General features: G+C 42.2%; 3 pseudogenes; 1 reads left to right on the top strand and 2 right to left on the bottom strand.

The window, feature by feature from the left end:
- Positions 1 to 2,583: 2,583 nt before the first annotated feature.
- LOC108533698 (40S ribosomal protein S12 pseudogene) lies at positions 2,584 to 2,981 on the bottom strand (annotated as a pseudogene).
- A 1,534-nt stretch (positions 2,982 to 4,515) lies between these two features.
- LOC108533697 (trafficking protein particle complex subunit 6A pseudogene) lies at positions 4,516 to 4,983 on the bottom strand (annotated as a pseudogene).
- Positions 4,984 to 17,813: 12,830 nt separating this feature from the next.
- LOC108533706 (non-histone chromosomal protein HMG-17 pseudogene) lies at positions 17,814 to 18,086 on the top strand (annotated as a pseudogene).
- Positions 18,087 to 26,758: the final 8,672 nt, after the last annotated feature.

Below are 26,758 nucleotides of genomic sequence, written 5' to 3'. Positions count from 1 at the left end.
TGGTCTCGAACTCCTGACCTCAGGTGATCTGCCCGTCTCAGCCTCCCAAAGTGCTGGGATTACAGCCACTGTGCCTGACCATTTTTTGAACTGTATATTTTGATATATTGATTTGTCTGTCATTTCTTGTGCTAGTACTACACTGCTTTACTTACTGTAGCTTTATCATCTCTTTCAGTGGCTGATAGGACAAATCTGTTCATTTTTCTTTCCTTCCTAAAATTCCCTGTTGTTTTCACATGTTTTTTCTTCCAGCGCAGTAGTTCTCAACCTTGGCTGCACATTGGAATCACTCAGGGAATGTTAATAAATGCTGATAACCTCACCCCACTCCCAGAAGTCCCAGTTTAATTGCTAGGGGTACAGTATGGGAACAGAGTTTTAATAGCTCCCCAGATGATTCTAAATGTGTAACCAAGTTGAGTACTACTTTGCAAGATGAACTTTAACACCATTTTCTTCCATTTCTGCTATGATTTTTATTTTTATTGCGTTGAATTATAGATTAATTTAGAGATAATTGACATCTTTATAATACCGTGTTTTTCTATTTCATTTGGTCACGGTTCTTTAGCTGAAAAAATCAGAAAGAGATTTTGGCTGATGCTATGGACTGAATGTTTGTGTTTCCCTCAAATTCATTCATATGTTGAATCCTAAATCCCCAATATGATGGCATGAGGAGGCGGGGCCTTTGAGAGGTGATTAGTGTTCTCATCAGGCAAGGAATCTGCCAGGCACCTTGACCTGGGGCTCCCAGCCTCGAGAATTGTGAGAAATGAATTTCTGTTGTTTAAGCCACCCAGTCTATGGTTACTTGTTATAGCAGCCTAAACTAAGACAGCTGACTTAAAGGAAAAGTTGAAAGAAAGGATTTTCTGAAAGGATTTGGAGTAGCTCAGAGATGTGAAGAAAAGCTGAAGAACTAGATGTGGGAATGGGAAAATTGAAGCAGCTATTGGACTTGAAGCAGCTGAACTCAACTCCACTTACATTCTTAGCTCCTCCAGCTTTCCAGCTTTCAGGTATTTTGCTTGAATTTCAGATTCTGAAAAAGAATTCAATGGTCCTCCTTTGGGTAGCTCATCTACTCCTTGCCTGGAGGATGCTTGGAGTGACAGTTGCTACAAGCCTGCACATGGTGGGGAACCTAGAGAAGGGAAATCAGTAGCCAGGATGTTGGGGCGGTGGTGAAATGACAGTAACAATGCAACAAAAATAGCCATGCAGTATGCTGGTGTGAGCACGGCATTTCTCTTCACTTATATTTTCTTCAGTGTTCCTTGATGTTTTATAGTTTTTCTTATTTAATTTGCATATTACTCATTTAGCTAATTTGTAAGTGTTTCATGCATGTTATTTCCTTTGTGACTAGCAGCTTTTTGTTATTTTATTTTGTTATTATTTATTTATTTATTTTTTTGAGATGGAGTCTTGCACTGTCGTCCGGGCTGGAGTTCAGTGGCGTGATCTCAGCTCACTGCAACCTCTGCCTCCCAGGTTCAAGTGATTCTCCTGCCTCAGCCTCCCCAGTAGCTGGGATTACAGACATGCTCCACCACACCCTTCTAATTTTGTATTTTTAGTAGAGATGGGGTTTCTCCATGTTGATCAGGCTGGTCTTGAACTCCCGACCTCAGGTGATCCACCCACCTTGGCCTCCCAAAGTGCCGGGATTATAGGTTTGAGCCACTGCGACCAGCCTTGTTTTTTAAACTAAAATGTTTTCCATTTTAGTTCACAAACTAAGTACATAAACCTTATTCTTTTTTTTTGTTCTTGTACATTTTGCCAGTTTATAGATATACTATAATGTATCTCATTTGTCTTCTACTATATGGGTTGTTTTTGATCTTTATCCATGTGTGTGTATATGTGTGTGTGTATATACATATGTGTGAGTGTGTGTGTATATATGTGTGTGTATATATATATATATTTTTTGAGACGGCGTCTTGCTTTGTCACCCAGGCTGAAGTGCGGTGGCACGATCTGCACTCACTACAAGCTCTGCCTCTCGGGTTCATGCCATTCTCCTGCCTCAGCCTTCTGAGTAGCTGGGACTACAGGCACCTGCTACCACGCCCGGCTAGTTTTTTGTATTTTTTTTTTAGCAGAGACAGGATTTTACCATGTTAGCCAGGATGGTCTCCATCTCCTGACCTCGTGATCCACCCGCCTCAGCCTCCCAGAGTGCTGGGATTACAGGCGTGAGCCACCACGCCCGGCCCAGACATTATATATTTTTATATTTGTTAATCTTACAAGTGAAAAAGGGGTCTGTGAGATTTAATTTGTATTTCTCTCATTATGAGTACAGCTGGTCACCTTTTCATATTTTAAGAACCATTTAAAATTCCTTTTATGTAAAGTTTTGCCAATTTTTCTATTAGGTTGTTAATCTTTCTCTTATTGTTTATAGGAGCTCTTTATATTTTAGGGAAAGTAGCCCTTTATTTTGATGTGGCCACAAATAATTTATTCCCACATTTTTGTTTGACAGTTAACTGCTTCTAGTTAACCTTAATGATCGAAAGTTTTTTTTTTTTTTTTTTGGGATGTGTGAGCCAAAGATTTATTTCTTCATTTCTTGCATTTGAAGTACTCTTTGATGACATCCTTGGCCTGAGACTCCTTGCCATAGTCCTTAACTACTACACAACTGCAACCAACAAACTGTATGGGGTTTCCCCTCTGTCAGTTTTACAGAGCCCTTCCCATTCCTCTAGCTTCTTGTTGTCATGAACCTTAATTAGGTTGATTTGGTGTTCAGCACAAAGGGCCTCCACCAACTTGACATACATAGGCTCATTACAGTTGGACGCAAGCACACAAAGATGGGCTTGGCCCTTGTCTAAGGCTTTGGCAGCTTTGCGAATTCCACCAGCTAGGCCTTCCTGAATGAGGGCGGTCTTCAGCACCTCTTGTAAAGCAGTATTAACGTCCATTACCCCTCCAGCAGCAATGCCTTCCTCGGCCATGGCGTTGGGTTACCGGTGAAGCTGAATCTTGAAGGCACCCAAGCCTCCGCCTCCGCGCGACTTGACGGCGGCAGGGAAAGATCAATCGAAAGGTTTTTATACCTTGCCATGAGTGCATCAATTGTAAACTATTTTATTTTATTCTTTTCTTTCTTTCTTTCTTTTTCTTTTTTTGTGACGTAGTCTCGCTCTGTCGCCAGGCTGGAGTGCAGTGGCGCAATCTCGGGTCACTGCAACCTCTGCCTCCCGGGTTCAAGTGATTCTCCTGCGTCAGCCTCCTGAGTAGCTGGGACTACAGGCTGGTCTCGATCTCTTGACCTTGTGATCCACCTGCCTTGGCTTCTCAAAGTGCTGGGATTACAGGTGTGAGCCACCGCACCCGGCTATTTTTATTTAGAGACAGGGTTCTGTTGCCCAGACTGGAGTGCAGTGGTATAATCATTGCTCGCTGTAATCTCAAACTCCCAGGTTCCAGCAATCCCTGCCTCAACCTACCAAGTAGCTGGGACTACAGATGTGCACCACTGCACCTGGCTAATCTGTGAACTATTTTAATTCTGATAAACATTGCTATTCCTTTAATAAATTCTTCCCTTTAGTTTCTTCCCTTTTCTGGATTTCTATTAGTTGGATTGTAGACCTCTTTGATTAACTCTCTAACCCTCTAATTTTCTTATCTTTTCTCATATTTCTCATTATTCCTGGAAAATGGGTTAAACTCTTTTCTCTCTCTCTCTCTCTCTCTCTCTCTCTCTCTCTCTCTCTCCCTCCCTCTCGATGGAATCTCACTCTGTCACCCAGGATGGAGTGCAGTGGTGCCATCCTGGCTCATTGCAACCTCTGCCTCCTCGGTTCAAGTGATTCTTCTGCCTTAGCCGCCCGAGTAGCTGGGATTACAGGTGCCCACCACCATGCCCGGCTAATTTTTGTAGTTTTAGTAGAGATGGGGTTTCACCATGTTGGCCAGGGTGGTCTCGAACTCCTGATATCAGCTGATCCACCCGCCATGGCCTCCCACAATGCTGGGATTACAGGCGTGAGGCACCTCGCCATGCCTATTTTCTAATTTGTTAATTAATGTCTTTTCAATTTGGCAATCATATTTTAAATTTCCTGGAGCTATTTCTTGTTTTCAGAGTGTTCTTTTTCCATAGCATTGTGTTCTTGTTTTATGGATGAATTATATTTCTTGTTTCTCTGAGGATATGTATAATAATGTTTTGAAATTTTTCCCATATGTAGAACCTTTAGTGAGCATCTGCCATGCAGAGTATTGTGCCCAATGTGAGAATCCTCCACTCCAGTCCCAACTCTAGTTGGTATCTCTTTGGTTGCCATGGTGCTCCCACCTCTCTTTGATACTCACTTCCTGAATACATGTGACCCCTAGAGGCTGGGATCCCCAGTATCAGCCCCAAGACCACCCCCAAAAGCAGCAGGCCCAGGGTCCCTGGGCAAAGGGATCTTCTGTCTCCAGAGGGGTCGAGGGCCAGAAGCAGCTGTGAGGCTCAATGGGGGTGGAGAACTGGGGCCCTCAGGATTTCCAGATTATCAGTGGGAACTTACAGGTGGTCAGGGTTGCCATGGAGAGAGTGACCAAACTCTGTATGCCCAGGGTACTGAGGGTGCCATGCAGGAGGCCACAAGTGAATCCAGGAACTTGGGAGCTTCCTCCAGATACTGCAGGCCCAAGATCATTGGGATGAGGAGTGGAAGCTGTTGTCCTGAAAAAAGTAGGTCCCTTGGTGATTGGTACACAGGCTGTCCATCTGTTGGAACACAGCCGCCCACAGATTTTTGCATATGAATTTGAGGACACCCAGCTCCTCCCTGAGATGAGCATCTCCAGGGGCAGTCTCTTGCCTAGAACCTGGCTCACACAGAAATCCATGCTCTCCAGGATCAACAGGCTTATCTTCTGTCCCATAGCTCTGGGTTTGTGATCCCACAGCTCTGCTACCATCTCCATGTGTAGAAACTCGAACAGCACAGCATCTACCATGTGTCAGCCTCATGCCCCTAATCTGAAATTTTATATATTTTGAGACAGCATCTTGCCTTGTTACTTAGGTTGGAGTACAGTGGCATAATCACAGCTCACTGTAGCCTCAACCCCCTGGGCTCAAGCAATCCTCCCACCTCAGCCTCCCAAGTAGCTGGGACTACAGGTATGCGTCATCATGACTGGTGGAATTTTTTTTTTTTTTTTTAAATTTTTGTAGAGATGGAGTCTCACTATGTTGCCCAGGCCAGTCTTGAACTCCTGAGCTCAAGCAATCCTTTCACCTTGGCCTCCCAAAGTGCTAGAATTATGTGTGAGCCACCACAGCTAGCCAATGTTTTTTAAAAATTAATAAATACATACTGTGTTATCTGTTTTCTCTAAGATCCTTTAATTCTATTTCTTTGTTTTGCTCTTTTTCTTCCTGTTAGTGGTCCTCTTCAAATGTCTGATAATTCTTGGACAGCCAAGACACAAGTACTCAAAAAGCTGATCAGAAGTTCTAGGTGTTTGTCAGAGAGGGGAAGAAAGAACTCATTGACTGGTGGAATTCACTGTAGAGAGAGAAGCCAGCAAACAAACTTTTTTTTTTTTTTGAGAAATCCCAAATGTCAGTATCTGTAGGTGTTTTTCTTGACTTGGTCAGTTTCCACAGAAAGGTACCCTCTCATTTTCTCCCTGGGAGTATATGTCTGGCTGTCAATGTTTCGATTGCCAGAGGGGAAAGAGGGTTAGAAGACTCATTCGAAACTCCGACTTTCTTTTTCTTTTTCTTTTTTTAAATTATACTTTAAGTTCTAGGGTACATGTGCACCACGTGCAGGATTGTTACATATGTACACATGAGCCATGTTGGTGTGCTGCACCCATTAACTCGTCGTTTACATTAGGTATATCTCCTAATGCTATCCCTCCCCTCTTCCCCCACCCCACAACAGGCCCTGGTGTGTGATGTTCCCCTTCCTGTGTCCAAGTGATCTCATTGTTCAATTCCCACCTATGAGTGAGAACATGTGGTGTTTGGTTTTCTGTTCTTGTGATAGTTTGCTGAGAATGGTGGTTTCCAGCCACATCCATGTCCCTACAAAGGACGCAAACTCATCCTTTTTTATGGCTGCATAGTATTCCATGGTGTATATGTGCCACATTTTCTTAATCCAGTCTGTCACTGATGGACATTTGGGTTGGTTCCAAGTCTTTGCTATTGTGAATAGTGCCACAATAAACATATGTGTGCATGTGTCTTCATAGCAGCATGATTTATAATCCTTTGGGTATATCCCCAGTAATGGGATGGCTGGGTCAAATGGTATTTCTAGTTCTAGATCCTTGAGGAACTCCAACTTTCATTAAATCCTCATTTCCTTATAGTCTGTTACCCCTACCTTTGTGTACCTGTACCTGCCATGTTTAAACCTTTCATGTCCCAACCCTGCAGAGATTAATAGACCTTTCACTTTTGCCAGAGTTTGGGAGTAGAGGTTGCCTAGTCTGGCATGGGAGGCAGTGAGAGTGTCCAGGGGACCTCACTGCTCCTTACACAGACTTTCTGCACTCCCTTTTCTTTTCTCAGTCCCGCACAACTCCAGCATTCAATGGTAGGCTCCTCCCCCTACCTCAGGGAATCTTTTTGGTCTGAGGTGAAGGGTAACTCTTCCTTATTTATCCTATAACCACCCAAATCTCTTATCTGTTCATTCCCTTTCTTCAAAGCCTCGACCTTTGAAATTCAAAAGCTGAGGAGTTATACCTCTTTTCTCTGCCTTCTGCCCTCATACTCCTTACATAATGATCTGCTTGACTGATTGGGACCAAAAGTCAAATGGTAAGAGAATACTTGGAAAAAAAAAATCAGTTAAGACTTCAAAAAATATTGTCCTATTGCACTATTATTATACAGTACTGTCTTAGTTCAGACTGCTATCACAAACATATCATAGACTGGGTGTTAAACAACAGAAATTTATTTCTTACAGTTCTAGAGGCTGGGAAGTTCAGGATTAAGGTGTGGACAGATTCAGTTCTTGGCTTATTGTGCGGACAGCTGCCTTTTTGCTGTGTCCTCACCTGGCAGAGAGAGAACATAAATCTCGGATCTCTTCTTATAAGGTCACTAATTCCATTCATGTGGGCTCCACCTTCATAATTTAATTATCTTCCAAAGGCCTTATTTCCAAATACCACTACATTGGAGATTAGAGCTTCAAGATATGAATTTGGGAGGTGGACACCAACATTCAGTCTGTAGCAAGTACCCACTAGGTGAGGTCACTGTTAGGTACCTCAACTACATTTTCTATCAGTCTTCTCAACAACCCATTCTATAGATGAAAACTGATGTTCAGAAAAGTTAAATAACTTGCCCAAAGTCACACAGTCAGTATGTCACAGAGCAGGCATTTGGTATCTGATTAAACACCAAGCTGATGTCCTTTCCACAGTAGCAAGTGGCCTCCTGTGAGTTCATAATAAACCTTTGAAAGTAGCAACCAGAATCTAGGATTTCTTCTTGTTTGACTAGATAACAAAAGGAATTTTGATTATGATTCTTCAAGAGTACTTACTTATTATGTCTCCTTTCATTGGTTGTTAAATTTTACCATACATCATCTAGTTTTCTAGGTTATTTAGAGACTGGCGCATGCATTTCAGCAAATCAAACTTATTTGGGAAAGCACATATTTGTGTTATTCAGCAGTATCTGTATTTACTATCCAAACATCTGGCAATTAACTTTCAGTGCTGACACAATTTCCAGCAAATTACAGAGCACTTACAACAGTGTATAATATGACACAGAATTCCTGGTTTTAGTGAGATTCTCCTAAATACCTGGTAACTGAATCAAACCTCTCAAAAGCCACCATTGGTGGAGGTGGGTTCTGTGCCTCAAAGATCCCTTAGGGACCTCAGGATTTAGCACAAAGCCAGTCAGTTCCTAGCCATGTTCATTTCTTCATTAGATGCTCAGAATCAGGAAGAGAGACAGAAGGGAGAAGGACTAATCCATTCATTTCATTTAAAAGGAAGCCACAGAAGCCAACACAGATACAAGTGTTGTTGGCTGTCTGAGGTCTCCCCTGGCTTAGTGAGACTGCATTATTTTCAGCTCTGCTGCAAGAACTACTGCCTTCTCCAGCCCTGTCAGCACCTCTCCCCATTTGAGTCTTTACCAAGAAGTCTATCTAATCTACTAAGAAGTGATAGTTTGGAACAGGTATAAGCTAGAGGTGAATCCATTAGCTAGAGTGATTATCCAGACTCAAGGAAAACTGTAAGTAGGGAAGTTTGCTATGAGGCTCTCTTAGCTTTCCCTTCGGGATTCATCTTGCCATCTCTCTTTCGTTTACCACTTTTGGGTGGCTGCCTAATGTTGAAGTCCCGTAGGAATTCTTTCCACCAGATCTTCCTCTCACTAAGTTCAGATGAACAGTAATATGTAATTAAAGTGTAACGTTTCAACAAGCAAGTCTCCAGAGCCAAAAGGAAACTCTAAAATAGTGGCATTTCAGGCATCACAATAGGAAAAGAGTTGGGTGCCTTCAATTCATATTTGCTGTGACCCCAGTTGAGAGTTGGGATAATAAACAAAGGTAAGTTCCAAAAAATTCAGAACATCCCGAGTCCTCTAGGATGGGCCTCCAGAATCTCCTTAAAGTCTCTGCAAATTTAAAGCCAAAACTCCGTGTCTTCTAAAACTCTGAATTTGTCTGGTGTCTCTGGTTAGGAGTGGTCATATGACCTAAGAAAGCCAACACATCCTTCTGCAGTGGGTAAATGGCTCCCTCAGTTCAGACCTGTTGGATCAGCTGCCAGGTCAGCACCCTCTCACTGGAGAAGCAGAAAATCCATGGGTTTTGCTGTTTAGTTCAGAAAAAAAAAACAGGCTCTCCTTCTGTTGTGAAAAATTTCAATCTGCAAAGGCATGTGTTCCTAAAATGACTGATCATTCAAGGTTTCAGTTGCTGCTATTGTTTTTTAGAATTTTGTTTAATTTAGTGCTGTTATAGGTAATCATTTTGCTACTGATCACCTTTCACTACTGAGTATTTCATTTTTTTAGGCATGTGATAAAAATTCAGCAATGATAAGATTTGTGTGGGGAGGCTGAATGAATAATTACATTTATGCATTTGTTGTGGCTAATTCTGTTGGAGTTATGTTATGTGTGTGCTCATGCATGACCTATTATTTTAGTTTTGGAGCCCAGTTTTAGTTTTGGGGATTTACTGCAACTGTGAGTGACTCCATGTTACACATAAATGTGTCTTTGTTGGCTCCCTCCATCTCCCTTCTCTCTTCATGTTTCTTCTTTTTTTTTTTTTGAGACAGTCTTGCTTTGTTGCCCAGACTAGAGTGCAGTGTCATGATCTCGGCTCGCTGCAACCTCCGCCTCCCGGATTCCAGCAATTCTCCTGCCTCAGCTTCTCAAGTAGCTGGGATTACAGGCGTGTGCCACCATGCCCGGCTAATTTTAGTATTTTTTTTTTTTTTTTTGAGACGGAGTCTTGCTGTGTCACCCAAGCTGGGGTGCAGTGGTGCGATCTCGGCTCACTGCAACTGCAACCTCCGTCTCCCTGGTTCAAGCAATTCTCCTGCCTCAGCCTCCCAAGCAGCTGGGACTACAGGTGCATGCTGTCATGCCCAGCTAATTTTTTGTATTTTGGTAGAGACAGAGTTTCACTGTGTTGCCCAGGCTGGTCACGAACTCCTGAGCTCAGATAATCCGCCCGCCTCGGCCTCCCAAAATGCTGGGATTACAGGCATGAGCCACCGTGCCCGGCCCAGGTTTCTCTTACATGTCTTTGGTTTTAACCTCCCCCCAGATGACTCCCACTTCTATATCTACATACCTGACCTGACTACTGGTTTCTCGCTGTGTGCTGGGCACTTCCTCCTGCAGGCTCGCTGATAACTGAAACACGGACTTCCCCTTCATCTCCACGAACTCTTCATTTCCCCAAGCCAGCAACTGCTCCTTCCTATTGCTTTCCGTCTGCTCCTGCCCTCTACCCTGCAGTTTACCCAGTTCAGGGCTTCCTCACAGGCAAAGTCTGCCTGGGCCAACGCACCTGGCAGGGACCTCCTGTGAGATGGGACCCAGGATGCAGGGTTAGGCAGGGACATTTGGGATTTCAACTGTGCCCTGGTTAATTATGGGAATGTGGCAATTTTCTTTCCTTCTATGAACCTTCATTTTCAGTGAGACTGTCCTGATCTACCCCATGGAGTAGCTGATGGGATTATGTAAACGTTTATCTGAAGCTTTTGAAATGTTTGCCTCCGTTCCTACTCTTCACCGGCGTTCTCCAAAGTGGGGTGTGAGCATGGGGCCCCTGATACTTCTTTGGAGCACAGTAAGAAGATACTAAAATATCTATTTATATTTATTTTATCTAAAAATGTAAATTCTGCTTTGCTAATATTCAATGTTTGTTTTGACTCCTGGCACTCACCCCTGTGAATTGTACTAGATAATATGATCCTTCTAGTACAACTGAGGGCCATGGTGCCTGTGTCAGGTGTGCTGTTGGAGAGGCCTCAACTCAGAGGGGGGTGGGTGGCACCCTCCTGTAGCCCCTCAGTGCATTTTGACCACTTGTAGCTAATGTGAGCCCACTTTAGTGGATTTATGGGTTATGTTTTCTAATTTAACGAAAACATCCACCTGATCCATGGATAAGTGACTGGGAAGAAACTGTGGTTGAAATAGAACTAATAATGCAAGCTTAGGAAAGCACGGGAGTGGTCAAGGGGTCCCCTCTTCTAATCCTTGTCTGAGCTCTTTTTCAGTCCATGTCTTCCTGAGATATAACATCCTATAATTCAAGAAACAACTTGGGAGCTAATTTGGTCCCACCAAAATAACTGGCCAATGATCTTTCTGTATGGATGTTATTTTCAAGGAATTCTACTATTTTCTATTTCAGAGATTGACCTTATCCTCCCCAGTTCTGGGTCTCTCTCCTGCTGGTTCACAGGTGTGACATTGTGTGGTAAATATGCTTTCTTTTTTTTTTGAGATGGAGTCTCGCTCTTGTTGCCTAGGCTGGAGTGCAATGGCACGATCTTGGCTCACTGTAACCTTTGCCTTCTGAGTTCAAGCAATTCCCCTGCCTCAGCCTCCTGAGTAGCTGGGATTATAAGCTTATGCCACCACACCCGACTAACTTTTGTATTTTTAGTAGAGACAGGGTTTCACCATGTTGGCCAGGGTGGTCTCGAACTTCTGACCTCAGGTGATCTGCCCACTTTGGCCTCCCAAAGTACTGGTATTATAGGCGTGAGCCACCGCACCTGGCCTAATATAATTTCTATAGAGTGCATGACATGAGCACAATGGCCATATGTTAACGTATTTTTAAATTCGACTAAACGTTATATTTTAAAAATTATTAAAGTAATACATATTCAATATAGAAAATGTAGTTACTATGGAAGAAGAAAGTAAAAACTAAACTCATAGCACTTGGGATAGCAGCTGACAGCTGACATTCCTTTTTGTGCCTATCTATTTCTTTTGTCAAAATAGATTGTATTGGACACCCTATTCTGTAAACCACTTAAATGTTTTATGTAGTAATCCATCCAAGGATTAGCTAAATTAAAGCTACTCCAGAATTGTCTGAGAACAACTGAAAGGCTAAAAATATCTCCTTAATCCAAATTTTATGGTCACATTTTCTTTTATTAATTTTCTTAATCTTTTGCTCTTTTCATGGGTTAGAAATCAATGTTATTTATTTGTCTTATGTTCCTGCAGAATTCTCAGCCTGGAAATCAGCTTCTGGGAAAGATTTCAGATTTTTTTTTGTTTTTTAGTCTTCTTTTTTTTGAGACGGTGTCTTACTTTGTCACCTAGGCTAAAGTACAGTTAGACCATCACAGCTCACTACAGCCTCGACCTCTTGGGCTCAAGCAATCCTCCCAATGCAGCCTCCTGAGTAGCTGGGACTATAGGTACACACCACCACATCCATCTCATTTTTAAATTTTTTTGATAGAGATGGGATCTCACTATGTTGCCCAGGCTGGTTTTGAACTCTTGCACTCAAATGCTCCCTGCCTCAGTCTCCCAAAGTGCTGAGATTATAGGTATGAACCACTACACCTAGCAAGATTTCAGGGTCTTTTGCAACCTCAGTAATCTCTGTTTTATGTAAGAGGCAAGAAGCCCTGCCAGGTAGAGAGAATAATGATAGCTATTGGTCACTCTGCTGTTCTGCTGCAAGCTTCTCCTACTTTTCTTTTCTTTTTCTATTGACTTCTAATAATATGAGTGGTTCAGACCACAGACTGGACATGTCCAAAACAAGGGAGAGAAAAAAAAGAGGAGAGGGAAAGTAGGGAGTCCTGATGAAATAGCCCATGTGGAGTAATGCAGCATGCTCATGTATTGAGGCAGAAGAAAAGCAATTCTTTTTTTTTCTGAGACAGACTTTTGCTCTTGTTACCTAGGCTGGAGTGCAATGGCCCAATCTCGGCTCACTGCAACCTCTGCCTCCCGGGTTCAAGTGATTCTACTGCCTCAGCCTCCCAAGTAGCTGGGATTACAGGCATGTGCCACCATGCTTGCCTAACTTTGTATTTTTAGTGGAGATGGGGTTTCTCCATTTTGGCCAGACTGGTCTCGAACGCCTGACCTCAGGTGATCCGGCGGCCTCGGCCTCTCAAAGTGCTGGGAGTACAGGCATGAGCCACCACGCCTGGCTGAAAAGCAGTTCTTTTAAGTGAAGACTCACACTGCAAAGGTAATTGCAACCTTGTTCCCTTTTGCTTAATAGTGATTTTTTTCATGTATATGAACCATATCTCAATTATTATGCTTTTGAGAGGGCAAAGACTATGTCCTTTTCATCCTTTTGATCCCCGTATTATCGAGTACAGTGATTTTTACCAAGTAAACACTCACTAAACATTTGTTGTTTGTGATGACAATGATGATAACAGGGTAGCATGCACAATAAAATACAGAATCTCCACACACAAAAAAAGCAGTTTTAGCTAATTCACAGATGACGCGATTGACTAGAATGAAAACTCAAAAGAATCAACAGACATTTATTGGTGCTGATAGGAAAATACAGCCAGTTTGCTGGGTTTATATGGAATATCCAAAAGTCAATTGATTTTTTATAGTTTTATGTGTTGAATGGTGGTTTCCAAAAGATATGTCCACATCCGAATGCCCAGAACATGTAAATATACTTATATAGTAAAAGAGTGGATAGTACCTCTTATGACAAAAAAAGGTGTTTACGTTAAGGATTTTTTTTTTTTTTTTTTTTTTTGAGACAGGGACTCACTTTGTCACCCAGGCTGGAGTGCAGTGGCACAATCTTCACTCATTGTAATCTCCACCCTCTAGGCTCAAGCGATCCTCTTGTCCCAGTCCCCCAAGTAGCTGGGACCATAGACGTGAGCCACTGTGCCTGGCTAACTGTTGTATTTTTTTGTAGAGACAGGGTTTCCATGTGTTGCCCAGGCTGGTCTCGAACTCCTGAGCTCAAGCGATCCTTTTGCCTCGGCCTCCCAAAGTGCTAGGATTACAGGCATGAGCTACCGCATCCAGCAAGTTAAGGTTTTTTGAGAAGAGAAACTTGTCTTAGATTATTCAGATGAGTCCCAAGTCCAGTGACAAGGGTGAGACACACGGAGGTTAGACACACACAGGAGAAGGCCATGTGGAGACAGAGGCAGAGGTTGAAATGATGCAGCCACAGTCTAAGCAGAAACGCCAGGGCAGGCCAGGCGCAGTGGCTCATGCCTGTAATCCCTGCACTTTGGGAGGCTGAGGCCGGCGGATCTCCTGAGGCCAGGAGTTCGAGACCAGCCTGGCCAACATGGTGAAACCCCATCTCTACTAAAAATACAACAACAAAAAATTAACCAGGCGTGGTGGCGGGCGCCTGTAATCCCAGCTACTTGGGAGGCTGAGGCAGGAAAATCACTTGAACCCGAGAAGTGGAGGCTGCAGTGAACAGAGATTGCACCATTGCACTCCAGCCTGGGCAACAGTGCAAGACTCCGTCTCAAAGGAAAAAAAATAAAGAAATGCCAAAGAACCTACCAGCAGCTGGAAGAGGCGAGGAAGAATTTTCCCTTACAGCCCCTGGAGAGAGCATGGCCCTGCTGGATTTTGTATTTTTAGCCTCTGTAACTGTGACAGAATAAATTTCTGTTGTTTTAAAGCCACTAAGTCAGTGGTAGTTTGTTATTGCAGGCTCAGAAAATTAATACAAGAGTGTCCAGAAGAACAGAGTGCTGCGATTAAGAACATGTGCTCTGGAGTGAGACTTCCTTTGTCAGAATCTCCACTCCACCAGTTACTAGTTAGGTAATGTAAGGCACACTAGGTAACAGCACAGGGCTTGCTGTGAGTCTAGAGCATGTAGACCTGTGAGTGGTATATTGTGAACATGGAACACACGCTAGTCATTTTTATCATCATCCTCATTACTAACATTATTATTATCACCAGCATATTTAGAAAGTGCAGCATGAGGCCGGGCACAGTGGCTCGTGTCTGTAATCCCAGCACTTTGAAAGGTGGAGGTGGGAGGATCGCTTGAGTCCAAGAGTTCAACACCGGCCTTGGCAATATGTTGACACCTGTCTCTACCAAAAATTAAAAAATTGGCCAGATGTGGTGGCATGCGCCTGTAGTCCCAGCTACGTGGAAGGCTGAGGTGGGAGGATTACTTGAGCCCAGGAGGTTGAGGCTGCAGTGAATCATGTTTGTATTACTATCTGTACTTACCACTATCTGTATTTTGTAATAATAATTCCCCTGCTGTTCTCAATAATTTAATCACATATTGTTTAGTTTTTGCCTGTTTATAAAGGGTACATATTTGTCTCTGACTTTTTTTTCTTTTTTATGAGACAGAGTCTCACTATGTTGCCCAGGCTGGAGTGCACTGGCATAATCCTGGCTCACTGCAACCTCTGCCTCCCGGGTTCAAGCAATTCTCCTGCCTCAGCCTCCTGAGTAGCCAAGACTACAGGTGCCCACCACCACGCCCAGCTAATTTCTCTACTTTTAGTAGAGATGGGGTTTTACCATGTTGGCTAGGCTGGTCTTGAACTTCTGACCTCAGGTAATCCATCTGCCTCAGCCTCCCAAAATGCTGGGATTACAGGTGTGAGCCACCGTGCCCAGCCGATCTTCCAGTTTTTTTTTTTTTTTTTTTTTGAGATGGAGTCTCACTCTGTTACCAGGTTGGAGTGCAGTGGTGAGAGCTCGGCTCACTGTAAACTCCACCTCCCCAGTTCAAGCGATTCTCCCATCTCAGCCTCCCGAGTAGCTGGGACTATAGGCACATGCCAGCATGCTGAGCTAATTTGTTTTTGTATTTTTAATAGAGACAGGGTTTCACCATGTTGGCCAGGATGGTCTCTAAATGCTTACTGAATTGAGAAAGGAAATTTATATACATGTATTGAGAAGTGTTTTCAGAAAATGCATCCCTAAAAAAATCCATCCTTTAAGTGACTTACATTACATTTATGATTTTAACAAACTGTTAATCAACAAACTTTTTTTTTTTGAGACGGAGTTTTGCTCTTCTTGCCCAGGCTGAAGTGCAATGGCGTGATCTCCGCTCACCACAACCTCCACCTCCCGGGTTCAAGCGATCCTCCTGCCTCAGCCTCCTGAGTAGCTGGGATTACAGGCATGCGCCATGATGCCCGGCTTATTTTGTATTTTTAGTAGAGATGGGGTTTCTCCATGTTGGTCAGGCTGGTCTCGAACTCCTGACCTCACGTGATCCGCCCGCCTCGGCCTCCCAAAATGCTGGGATTACAGGTGTGAGCCACTGGCCTGGCCAACAAACACTTTTTAAAAAATACATAGTATCTTAAGAAAATCATCCACAGAAGATGAAGTTAGTAAGCCAGTGAAGCCAAAATCAGAGTTTAAAAACAATATATATAAGCAAGTATCTTCTCAGGGGAGTACTATATGAGATGGTGAAGAGGAGACGGTGCGACTGATACATCCTGATTCTGGATGTTTGTATCTCTAACTAGCTCAATGTTTTTTGGGTTTTTTTTTTTTTTTTTTTTTTTTTTTTTTTTGCTGAAGTCTCAAAGTCTTGCTCTGTCACCCAGGCTGGAGTGCTCGGCACAATCTCGGCTCACTACATCCTCTGCCTCTCAGGTTCAAGCAATTCTCCTGTGTCAGCCTTCTCAGTAGCTGGGACTACAGGCACGCATCATCACATCTGCCAATTTTTGTATTTTTAGTGGAGACGGGGTTTCACCATGTTGGCCAGGCTGGTCTCGAACTCCTGACCTCAAGTGATCTGCCCTCCTTGGCCTCCCAAAGTGTTGGGATTACAGGCAGGAGCCACTGCGCCTGGCCAAACTACCTCAATTGTTAGCTCTATTACAAGTAGGAGAAGGAATGGTAAAGGCCCTATGAAGCAACTAAAGAAACAGGGACACATGCTCTCAGATGGGAGGAGGGAAATTCAACGGCCGTGCTGAAATAAGAAAAGTGGAAGAGGCCGGGCATGGTGGCTCACGCCTGTAATCCCAGCACTTTGGGAGGCCGAAGTGGGTGGATCATATGAGGTCAGGAGTTCCAGAACAGCCTGACCAACATGGAGAAACCCTGTCTCTACTAAAAATACAAAATTAGCTGGGCATCATGGTGTACACCTGTAATCCCAGCTACTTGGGAGGCCGAGGCAGAAGGATCGCTTGAACCTGGGAGTTGGAGGTTGTGGTGAGCCGAGATTGTGCCATTACACTCCAGCCTGGGCAACAAGAGTGAAACTGCATCTCAAAACAAAACAAAACAAAAACAAAAACAAAAAAAGTGTAATCAGAAATGCAATGTAAATCACTTAAAGGATGGGTTTTTTAGTTTTTTAGGGTTGCATTTTCTGAAAACACTTCTCAATACAAGTATATAAATTTCCTTTCTCAATTCAGTAAGCATTTATGGAATATATACCATATGCCCACCCAATGTCAAGGGTGAGGATGTTCCAGGGAATGAGTGTGTTACAGTGAAAGAGTCATCAGTTTGAGACTATTGATGTTTTCGTTAAGAAGGCTCTTATAGGTGACCTTTTGTATCTGATTTTTAAAAGTAACAAGGTTCTTTTAAAGTTTTCATGATCATCAGGTTAGGTTTCTACCATAAAGTAGTAGGCTTATATTGTTTGGACACTATAAACAGCTTTTTTTTTTTTTTTTTTTTTTTTTTTTTGAGACAGAGTCTCACTCTGTCGCCCAGGGTGGAGTGCAGTGGCGCAATCTGGGTTCACTGCAAACTCCGCCTCCCAGGTTCAAGCGATTCTCCTGACTCAGCCTCCTGAGTAGCTGGGTTCACAGGCAGCCACCATCATGGTCAGCTAATTTTTGTATTTTTAGTGGAGACAGGGTTTCACCATGTTGGCCCGACTGGTCTCGAACTCCTGACCTCAGATGATCCGCCTGGCTTAGCCTCCAAAAGTGCTGGAATTATAGGCGTGAGCCACTGCACCCGGCCTAGAAACAGCTTTTTAAGTTAGTGTGCTTTTAAAAAATTAAAAATGGATGGTTAATGAAGAAACAAAACTTCAATTAATCACAGGTGTGGGTACAAATGTTTGACTGACATGCCTATTTCATTTCGATTTAGACTTCTTTTCAAAGAAAATTTTGACTAGAGTGTTTGCTTATAGGAAGAGCCTTATTGCTGAGTCTTTTTTCAAGTGTAAAAAAAAGTCCCACATTGGAAGAAGAAGAGGCTAGAACGACCCCTGGACCGACCAAGCCTGCTCAGCTCTGTATCCTGCGTCCAGCGCCTGTGTCCCACCACTGTCACCGCCAGCATGCCCAAGAGAAAGGCTGAAGGGGATGCTAAAGGAGATAAAGCCAAAGGGAAGGACGAACCACAGAGAAGATCTGCGAGGCTGTCTGCTAAACCTGCTTCTCCAAAACCAGAGCCCAAGCCTAAAAAGGCCGCTGCAAAGAAGGGAGAGAAGGTACCCAAAGGGAAAAAGGGAAAAGCTGATGCTGACAAGGAGAGGAATAACCCTGCAGAAAATGGAGAAGCCAAAACAGACCAGGCACAGAAAGCAGAAGGTTTTGGAGAGGCCAAGTGAAGTGTGTGGATTTTTGATAACTGTGTACTTATGGTGACTGTACAGTTTGAAATACTATTTTTTTTTCTTTTTTCTTTTTTCTTTTTTATTTTTATTTTATTTTTTATTTTTTTGAGACGGAGTCTTGCTCTGCCGCCCAGGCTGGAGTGCAGTGGCCAGCTCTCAGCTCACTGCAAGCTCCGCCTCCCGGGTTCACGCCATTCTCCTGTCTCAGCCTCCCGAGTAGCTGGGACTACAGGCGCCCGCCTCGTCGCCCGGCTAGTTTTTTGTATTTTTTAGTAGAGACGGGGTTTCACCGTATTAGCCAGGATGGTCTCGATCTCCTGACCTCGTGATCCGCCCGTCTCGGCCTCCCAAAGTGCTGGGATTACAGGCTTGAGCCACCGCGCCCGGCTGAAATACTATTTTTTATCAAGTTTTGTAAAAATGCAGAATTTTGTTTTACTTTTTTTTTTTTTAAATTATGTTGTTAGCATACAGAACACCTCATTGTTGTTTTTGGGGGAAGGGGCATATGTCACTAACAGAATGTCTCTGAAGCTGGATTGATGTCGAGAAAACACCTTTCCCTTCCGGTTTTGAGAGACTTCCTCTTGGCTCCCAGGAGGAGGGATTCCCTGACTTTGACACACGTGGCCTCTTGGCACAAAAGCCTCGTGGTATGGAAAACAAATTCGTTTTTATGTCCTCTTCTCCCTTTCTATTTTTCAGCATAGACTTAACTCCCTTAAGCCCAGACATCTGTTGGGACCTGACCCTCAGTCATTGCTTACCAGTGTGTCAGGCAATCTGGACTTTCCAGTGATGCTGCTGAGATGGCATCTGTCAAAAGGGACAGCGGTTCCATTTCTAGATTGAGGATCTTCAGTTAAATTCTGCCATTTTCATTTCACTTTCTGAAAGTCAGGGTTGGCTTGTGAAAAGTTGTCAAAAACATGCTAAATGTGAAATGTTGACCCTCACTCTAAACTTTCCCTGTTCAGAGCGTCAGATGAAGACTTCATTGGGTTTTATAGTGGCTTTCTGATTGTTGGTAGTCCATTGAAGAAGGGAGTTTGAAAGTTGTATACTGTTAATGATTGTCTGCCCATGTCCTGCCTGAAATAACATGATTATTTATGGAAAGTATCTTTAATAAAGCTGGATACAGTTTGGCTTGAAAAAAAAAATGTTCCACATCAGTATAACTGGGAACACAATGAATAATCATTAAGAAGTATAACAAGCATTTATGTGTGACATACGGACTTTCTAACTTCAGAACATTTGGAATTAAAGACATGTTTAACATGACCATTAAAATGAAAATAGAACATTAAATTCTATATTGAAGGAAGGAGAAATAAGTAGAGCAAAATCTAAGCTAATGTTTTACTCTGACTTATGTATAAATTTCTCTGTAAGCTTCCTAGTAGTCAAGCTATGATGGCATAGGTTATAGGCTATAAACTAGAGAATTCTCATTATTTGCAAACAGAGAGATAAGTTCCTTGGGATAAAATATTTTAAGTTTTTTTTTTTTTTTTTTGAGACGGAGTCTTGCTCTGTCGCCCAGGCGGGAGTGCAGTGGCCAGATCTCAGCTCGCTGCAAGCTCCGCCTCCCGGGTTTATGCCATTCTCCTGCCTCAGCCTCCTGAGCAGCTGGGACTACAGACGCCCGCCACCTCGCCTGGCTAGTTTTTTGTATTTTTTAGTAGAGACGGGGTTTCACCATGTTAGCCAGGATGGTCTCGATCTCCTGACCTCGTGATCCACCCATCTCGGCCTCCCAAAGTGCTGGGATTACAGGCTTGAGCCACCGCGCCCAGCCTAATATTTTAAGTTTTAAAAATATTTAACTTGAAAAACTATCATGTAGTTAATTATACAAGAAATATTGAGCCACATATTTAACCATGGTTTCTGAAAGATAGATAAATATTATTCATATAGGTGATTTATGTATTTTTCTTCAACAAAAGCCTAGATTGTAGTATTTAGATTTTACAGAGTAAGGTTTTTTTTTGTTTTGTTTTGTTCTCTGAGGGGGATGGGAGGTGGAGATTGTATTAGTGAGGATCCTTGCAGAAAAGAGAAGGTAATTTGAGTTGATAAAGGGACTCTTTACAAAGATATATGTAGGATGCAGGGAAACCATAAGGAATTGTGCAGTTCTGTGGGGCTAGTAACAAGGGATACTGTTACCCTTCTAGATTTGAAAGAGATACAGAGAAGATGCCATCACCAGAAGAGAACTTGGAGACAGAGACTGAGCAGAGAAGGCTCTTGGACAGGAGTAGTGACTTTTAGTCAAGAGATGAATCCAGCCTGTGGTACCCCCACAGAGAGCCAAGGAAATAAATACCTTTAACTTTCCACCCACTCCCTCTGATCTCTTGCTGGTACTTTTCCTTGACTGAATTCAACTAGAAGCTAAGGGCAGGCACAGGGAGTCTGGTGGTGCTTGTTAGCCTTCTGGTGCAGAGAAAAGATGAAGAAAGGACATATGGAAGCTATCAAGCCAGGAGGACATATTGGAAATTGGGGAGCTTTATAGAGTTCACCCTTCCCCCATTTTGATAAGCCTCCCTGGGTAGAGCAGAAAGGGACTTGCCCTTCTGCCATTCCCACTCAGACTTTGGTGGAGAATCACTGCAGTGTAATGAGAGATGGTCATTCTGTTAGCTGCATGTAAGGAAAAAATGTTGAGAACCAATGATCTTTAAGAAAGGATAATACCACTTTCCTTAAATGTTTCTTTTTCTCACATGGATTTTACATTGGAGCTAAGTCACAGCTCTGAAATAGAGAAATTTAATAGCATGTGAAGACAGTCCTTAAGCTTAGAATATTAGATGCATTATGAGTCAGTGCCCACAGGCAGAATTAGATAACCCTTGGGGAGAATAGATTCCCTTCCCCATAACCTGTGGGTAGATCTCACCCTATGTGAAGGTGGATACACTAATAGGGGCCTCTGAGGACTATGTCTGTTGACCTGACATCTGGATGTTGCTTTGATTGCTCATAGATAAGTGCACCCCAAGCCCAGACAACTTGAAACCTATGTATCCCTATAGCAGCAGTAATTATAATAACAGCCAGGCCTACAAAGCCAACTGCATTGCCAATGAGGCCATTTAAAATATTGAAAGATACATTCTAGAACTTATGAAATCTCTGGCCTAATCTCCAATATCATATGTTCTCTCCAATTTGAAAATCCACCATTTAAAAAGTAAAAACAAAACCAAGTATAAAAAATGTAAATACAGGTCTTATTTGTTTGTTTGTTTGTTTTTGTTTGTTTTGTTTTTTTGGCAAAGAGTCTTTCTCTGTTGCCCAGGCTGGAGTGCAGTGGTACAATCTCAGCTCACTGCAACCTCCGTCTCCTGGGTTCAAGCGATTCTCCTGCCTCAGCCTCCCGAGTAGCTGGGGCTACAGGCATGTGCCACCACGCCCAGCTAATTCTCGTATTTTTAGTAGGGACGGGGTTTTGTCATGTTGGTCAGGCTGGTCTCGAACTCCTGACCTCAGGTGATCCACCCACCTTAGCCTCCCAAGGTGATGGGATGACAGGCATGAGTCACTATGCCTGGCCCACAGTTATATTTTTATGCTTAAACTTTATATAAATTCAAATGTTTCTTTTTTTATGCCAAAATATAAATATTTTTCAGACTTAATCGTGTGAATGGAAGATTGTTTGGTTCCAGCACAGCACTGAGGAGTAAACCGAATTTATTGAATTCACATTCTGTATTATCTTCTTGTGCTGCTAGGGAAAAAAGCGACAGGTTGAAAAAGTTATGAACTTCTCGTGTGTATTAAGACAACATTTGAAGGCAACTGACTTTAGATAAGACAAAATAATCAGTATAGCCTGTGATGTTACTTTAGTTTAAATCCAGTGTGCTCTGAAGCTCAAACAGAGATAAAGAGCAAGAGTAGGATGAATGTTTTCATTGAAGTCCTAACTTCAAATATTGTGAGGGTCTCAGGAGGTTATCCAGTCTGTTTCCAGCCTTTGGCAGGATTACAGTTAAACCGGCTCAGGCAGATGGCAATCCATCTTATTCCTAAAATTGTCCACTCAAGGAATTCCACATAACTCTTTCCATTGTCCTTTTATAACCATATTTTTCTTTAAATCCTCGGGGAATATGCATATAACAAATGGAAAGCATAAAGCAAAGTACATATGACCCTCTTCCCATCATGAAGGGGGCAGAATTATATGCTAGTATCTATGATGATTTGTAAACAATACCAGTCCTAGACAAATCTCTCTTCTTTATCCAACCTCACAAATATTCTGCCCTCTAAGTAGCCCTTGTCCCTTTGCTCCTCTTGTTTCCCTTTGTTTCCTCCTTTCTCCCCTGGTTCAGAATGCCTAGGAGAGTTTGTGTAAGATTCCTAACGCCCTAGAAATAGGAAAAGCAATCATGCCTCAGGCCATAGGGATGTTGTCAGCACCATGGACAGCGGCTTATCAGGCGCGGCAAGCATTGTACAGAGGTATAACTTGCCAGTAGAGTATGTTGATGACCTTTTTAATATCTTTGAAAGTCTTCATCAATTCATTCCCCTTCTCTTCTTAGCCTTCTATTTTATTGAGGTATATGACGTTAAGTCTTCAACTTTTCGGTGCAGGCAGAGGAGCCCACATCTCAGTAGTCTATGACAAGGAGGGGCTGATGGGAGGTTAACTAGGCCTGCTGAAGTTAATTCATCACTTGGCCCTAGGGTTCAGGGAACAAAATACAGAAGGTAATGAAGAACAGTGGAATCAGCAAGAGGGGTAACTCCTTTCTTCTCTTACAGATGCTTCAATTAAATCTATTTCACAAAGGATTAGTGGCCCCTAAAATATGCAATTATGCCATTCTTCACTTCCCCTATGTTACTGGTTAGAAAACATTTGCTGTAACTTTATATCCACTAAAAATTAGCTATTCAGTCTTGGCTATGTCACCTAAAATCTCTATCTAATCTTGGAGAAAATTTTACAATACTTCTCAAAATTTTAAATGCACATATTTTTTGACCCTACAACTCCAACACAGAAATGATTCAACAGGCTGGCATGGTGGCCCACACCTGTAATCCCAGAAGTTTGGGAGGCCAAGGTGGCAGGATCACTTGAGACAAGCCTGGGAAACATAGCAATACCTCATCTCTACAAAAAATTTTTAAAAATTAGCTGGGCATGGTGGCACCTGCCTACAGTTCCACCTGCTCAGGAGGCTGAGATGGGAGGATTCCTTGAGCCCAGGGGTTTGGTGCTGCAGTGAGCTATGATCACACAACTGCACTCCAGCCTGGATGACAGAGTGAGACCCTGCCTCTTAAAAGAAAAAAAATACGTCAATATAAGACTGTTTAAATAAAGTATAAGTTTATACAATCAAATATTAAGAAGCCATAAACAAAGTGGAAATTCACTATATACTCATATGAAAGATCTCCAGGATATATTAAGTTTAAACAAGCTGGGTTCAGAACAATGACTATATTAAGATATTATATAAAAAGAAGAAAAATCATGTATAGCCATCTGTACTAAGCATACAATATCTCCAGGAGGATATTTATTAGAAATAAGAAATAGCAGTTTCCTCTAGGAAGGGAAATTGGGTGGATAGAGGTGAGAAGTGGAGGGGAGTTTTTTTCGCCATACACCTTTATGTACTTTTGGAATTTTGAATAATGTGAATTCATCAACTATATAAAAATGAATAAATAAATTTAAATAAAAATGAAATAAATTACCTGTCACTCAGTTTCTTTCTCTGTGAAATGGATATAGTCATATCCATTTGATTGTCCTGAGAATCAAATAGAATAGTGTATGTAAAGATGTTTTGAAAAATATGCATTCTTCATATATGATGTTTATTGCTAGTATTTTAGTAATGTATGGACAGTTTAAGTTCTCCACACGCCTCCTAAATTTTGGAGTTTAGAATTGAACATAACTCTGAAATAATGATAATAAAAGTAAATTAAATATTTGTGAGGTATTTTAGGCTTTTCACTGTAGTGTGGCTATGATATAAAAATATCTTTATCCTGCACTTCCTTTTGCAGTCTTTTCCTTCATGCAGTTAGAAGAATTTTTGCCTTTTAATAATGGGTACTTTTCAGCTGCCTCAAAAGAAGGTGAGGCATGCTCAAGCTGATTGGAAGGGCTTAATTAGATTATTCAGTAACTTGTAGAAAACTGCAGTGTATCAGAAAAGGGAAAACAGCTGGATCATTAAAATGCTCGTGGAACCCACTGTGACACTGGAATGGGAAATCCTTTGTTGGATATGTAGAAGGAAGAAACACTATACTTTCTGGGAAAAAAATTTTGGGGGTCTTGTCACAACAGATTTAAAAAATAATTTTAAAAAGCCAGTTTAGAAGACTTTCTTGTCAGTCCTAAAAGACAGAAGGAGATTTGAAAGGTGGTAGTACCCCTAAAGGGATGTGTTTTGAAAAAAGGAACTCGTTTCCCACATTCCAAGGGGTCCCCTGAGACCATCCTACACCTCATTAAATACATGAACAAGCATGAGACTTGGAACCTCTGTAGAGACTTCTGGCCTAGCCTGGCAGAAAAAATGATGAGAGATTTGTGGGCTTTATGAAGTGGATCACAGCATAATATAAAACCAAAACAAATCACCTCAGGCCCTACCAAGGGAGAAGACTATTAAAAGAGGAAAATAAACCCACCATCTCAGTTCATTTTTTTCTCCTAAGGAATATTTTTTTTTCTCCACACATTTATGCCAAGAGAAGCCAATTTATTTTCAAAATGTCTTCTTCTTTTCCCTTCTTTCTTTTCCTCCCTGCGCTATTCCTCCCTTTTTCCTTCTTCTCCTCCATTCTTTTTCTTTCTCTTTTTCCTCCTCCTCTTCTCCTTGTTCTTCTTCTGTACTAGGAGTTAGCAAACTTTCCCTGTAAAGAGCCAGAAAGTTAAATATTTCAGGATTTGCAGACCAAACTGTCTCTTGCAACTACTCAACTCTGCCCCATGTAGTGCAAAAGCAGCCTAACAAGACATAAACAAATGGGCAAGCTATATTCCAGTAACACTGTGTGTAAAGACAAACTATCGGTCAAATTTGTCCCTCATAACGTAGTTCATCTGCCCTTGTTCTACGTTATAATAGTTTAAATAAAGTTCACAGTGTAGCAGGACAAGCTGTAGACAAAACCCCTCAGACAGCGAGTTAAAGAAGGAAGGGTTTTATTCGGCTGGGAGCTTCGGCAACACTCACGTCTTCAAGAACCGAGCTCCCCGGGTGAGCAATTCCTGTCCCTTATGATGGCTTACAACTCTAAGGGGGTCTGCGTGAGAGGGTTGTGATCGATTGAGCAAGCAGAGAGTACGTGACTGGGGGCTGCATGCACCGGTAATCAGAACGGAACAGAACAGGACAGGGATTTTCACAATGCTTTTCCATACAATGTCTGGAATCTATAGATAACATAACCGGTTAAGTCAGGGGTCAATCTTTAACGAGGCTCAGAGCGCGGCGCCGGGCTGTCTGCCTGTGGATTTCATTTCTGCTTTTTAGTTTTTACTTCTTTATTTGGAGGCAGAAGTTGGGCATAAGACAATATGAGGGATGGTCTCCTCCCTTAACAGAAGAGATATAATCATCACTATTAGGCACAACAGAGTAGCTCTCTGGAAGAAAATACATTTGTACCCATACCTCACACTTCTTTACAAAGCTCAAAGGTGATTTTTAAAAAAAGAGTAAATAATAACAAGACCAGAAAAGAACATAGAAAATTATTTTAATACATCAAAATAGGGCAAAATTTTCTTAAAATTATTTTAAAATGATAGATTCAAGTCAGGAGACAAATGATAAGCTGGAAAAAATATTTGCAACTCATGTCACAGATAATAGAATAACCTCCTTAACATATTGATTTCTATGAATCAATAAGAAAAGTAAACACGCACTCAGAAGAAAGGTGGGACAATGTCTAGAATTCACAGCAAAGGAAATACAAATTGTTGTTAAATATTTTAAAAGAAATGTTCTACATCATTCATAATAAGAGACACACAAATTTATACTTAAATACCATTTTTGCACATCAGATAGGCAAAAATCCAGATATTTGATAAAACACTGGGTTGACAAGGCCTTCCTTTATATTGTTGGTGAAATGTAAATTGATACAACATTTATGGAGGGCAACTTGGCAATACCAATCAAAATTTGAAATGCATGTCTTTTTTGATGCAACAACTCACTTTATTTTATTTTATTTTATTAATTTTTTTTTTGAGACGGAGTCTCGCTCTGTCGCCCAGGCTGGAGTGCAGTGGCCAGATCTCAGCTCACTGCAAGCTCCACCTCCCGGGTTCCCGCCATTCTCCTGCCTCAGCCTCCCGAGTAGCTGGGACTACAGGCACCCGCTACCTCGCCCGGCTAGTTTTTTCTATTTTTTAGTAGAGACGGGTTTTTTTTTTTTTTTTTTTGAGACGGAGTCTCACTCTGTCACCCAGGCTGGAGTGCAGTGGCCGGATCTCAGCTCACTGCAAGCTCCACCTCCCGGGTTCACGCCATTCTCCTGTCTCAGCCTCCAGGGTAGCTGGGACTACAGGCGCCGCCACGTCGCCCGGCTAGTTTTTTGTAGTTTTTAGTAGAGACGGGGTTTCACCGTGTTAGCCAGGATGG

Source organism: Rhinopithecus bieti, unplaced genomic scaffold (assembly GCF_001698545.2).
Source record: "Rhinopithecus bieti isolate Rb0 unplaced genomic scaffold, ASM169854v2 scaffold_10614, whole genome shotgun sequence".
Taxonomy (NCBI): domain Eukaryota; kingdom Metazoa; phylum Chordata; class Mammalia; order Primates; family Cercopithecidae; genus Rhinopithecus; species Rhinopithecus bieti.
This window is presented reverse-complemented; position numbering and strand designations above follow the sequence as displayed.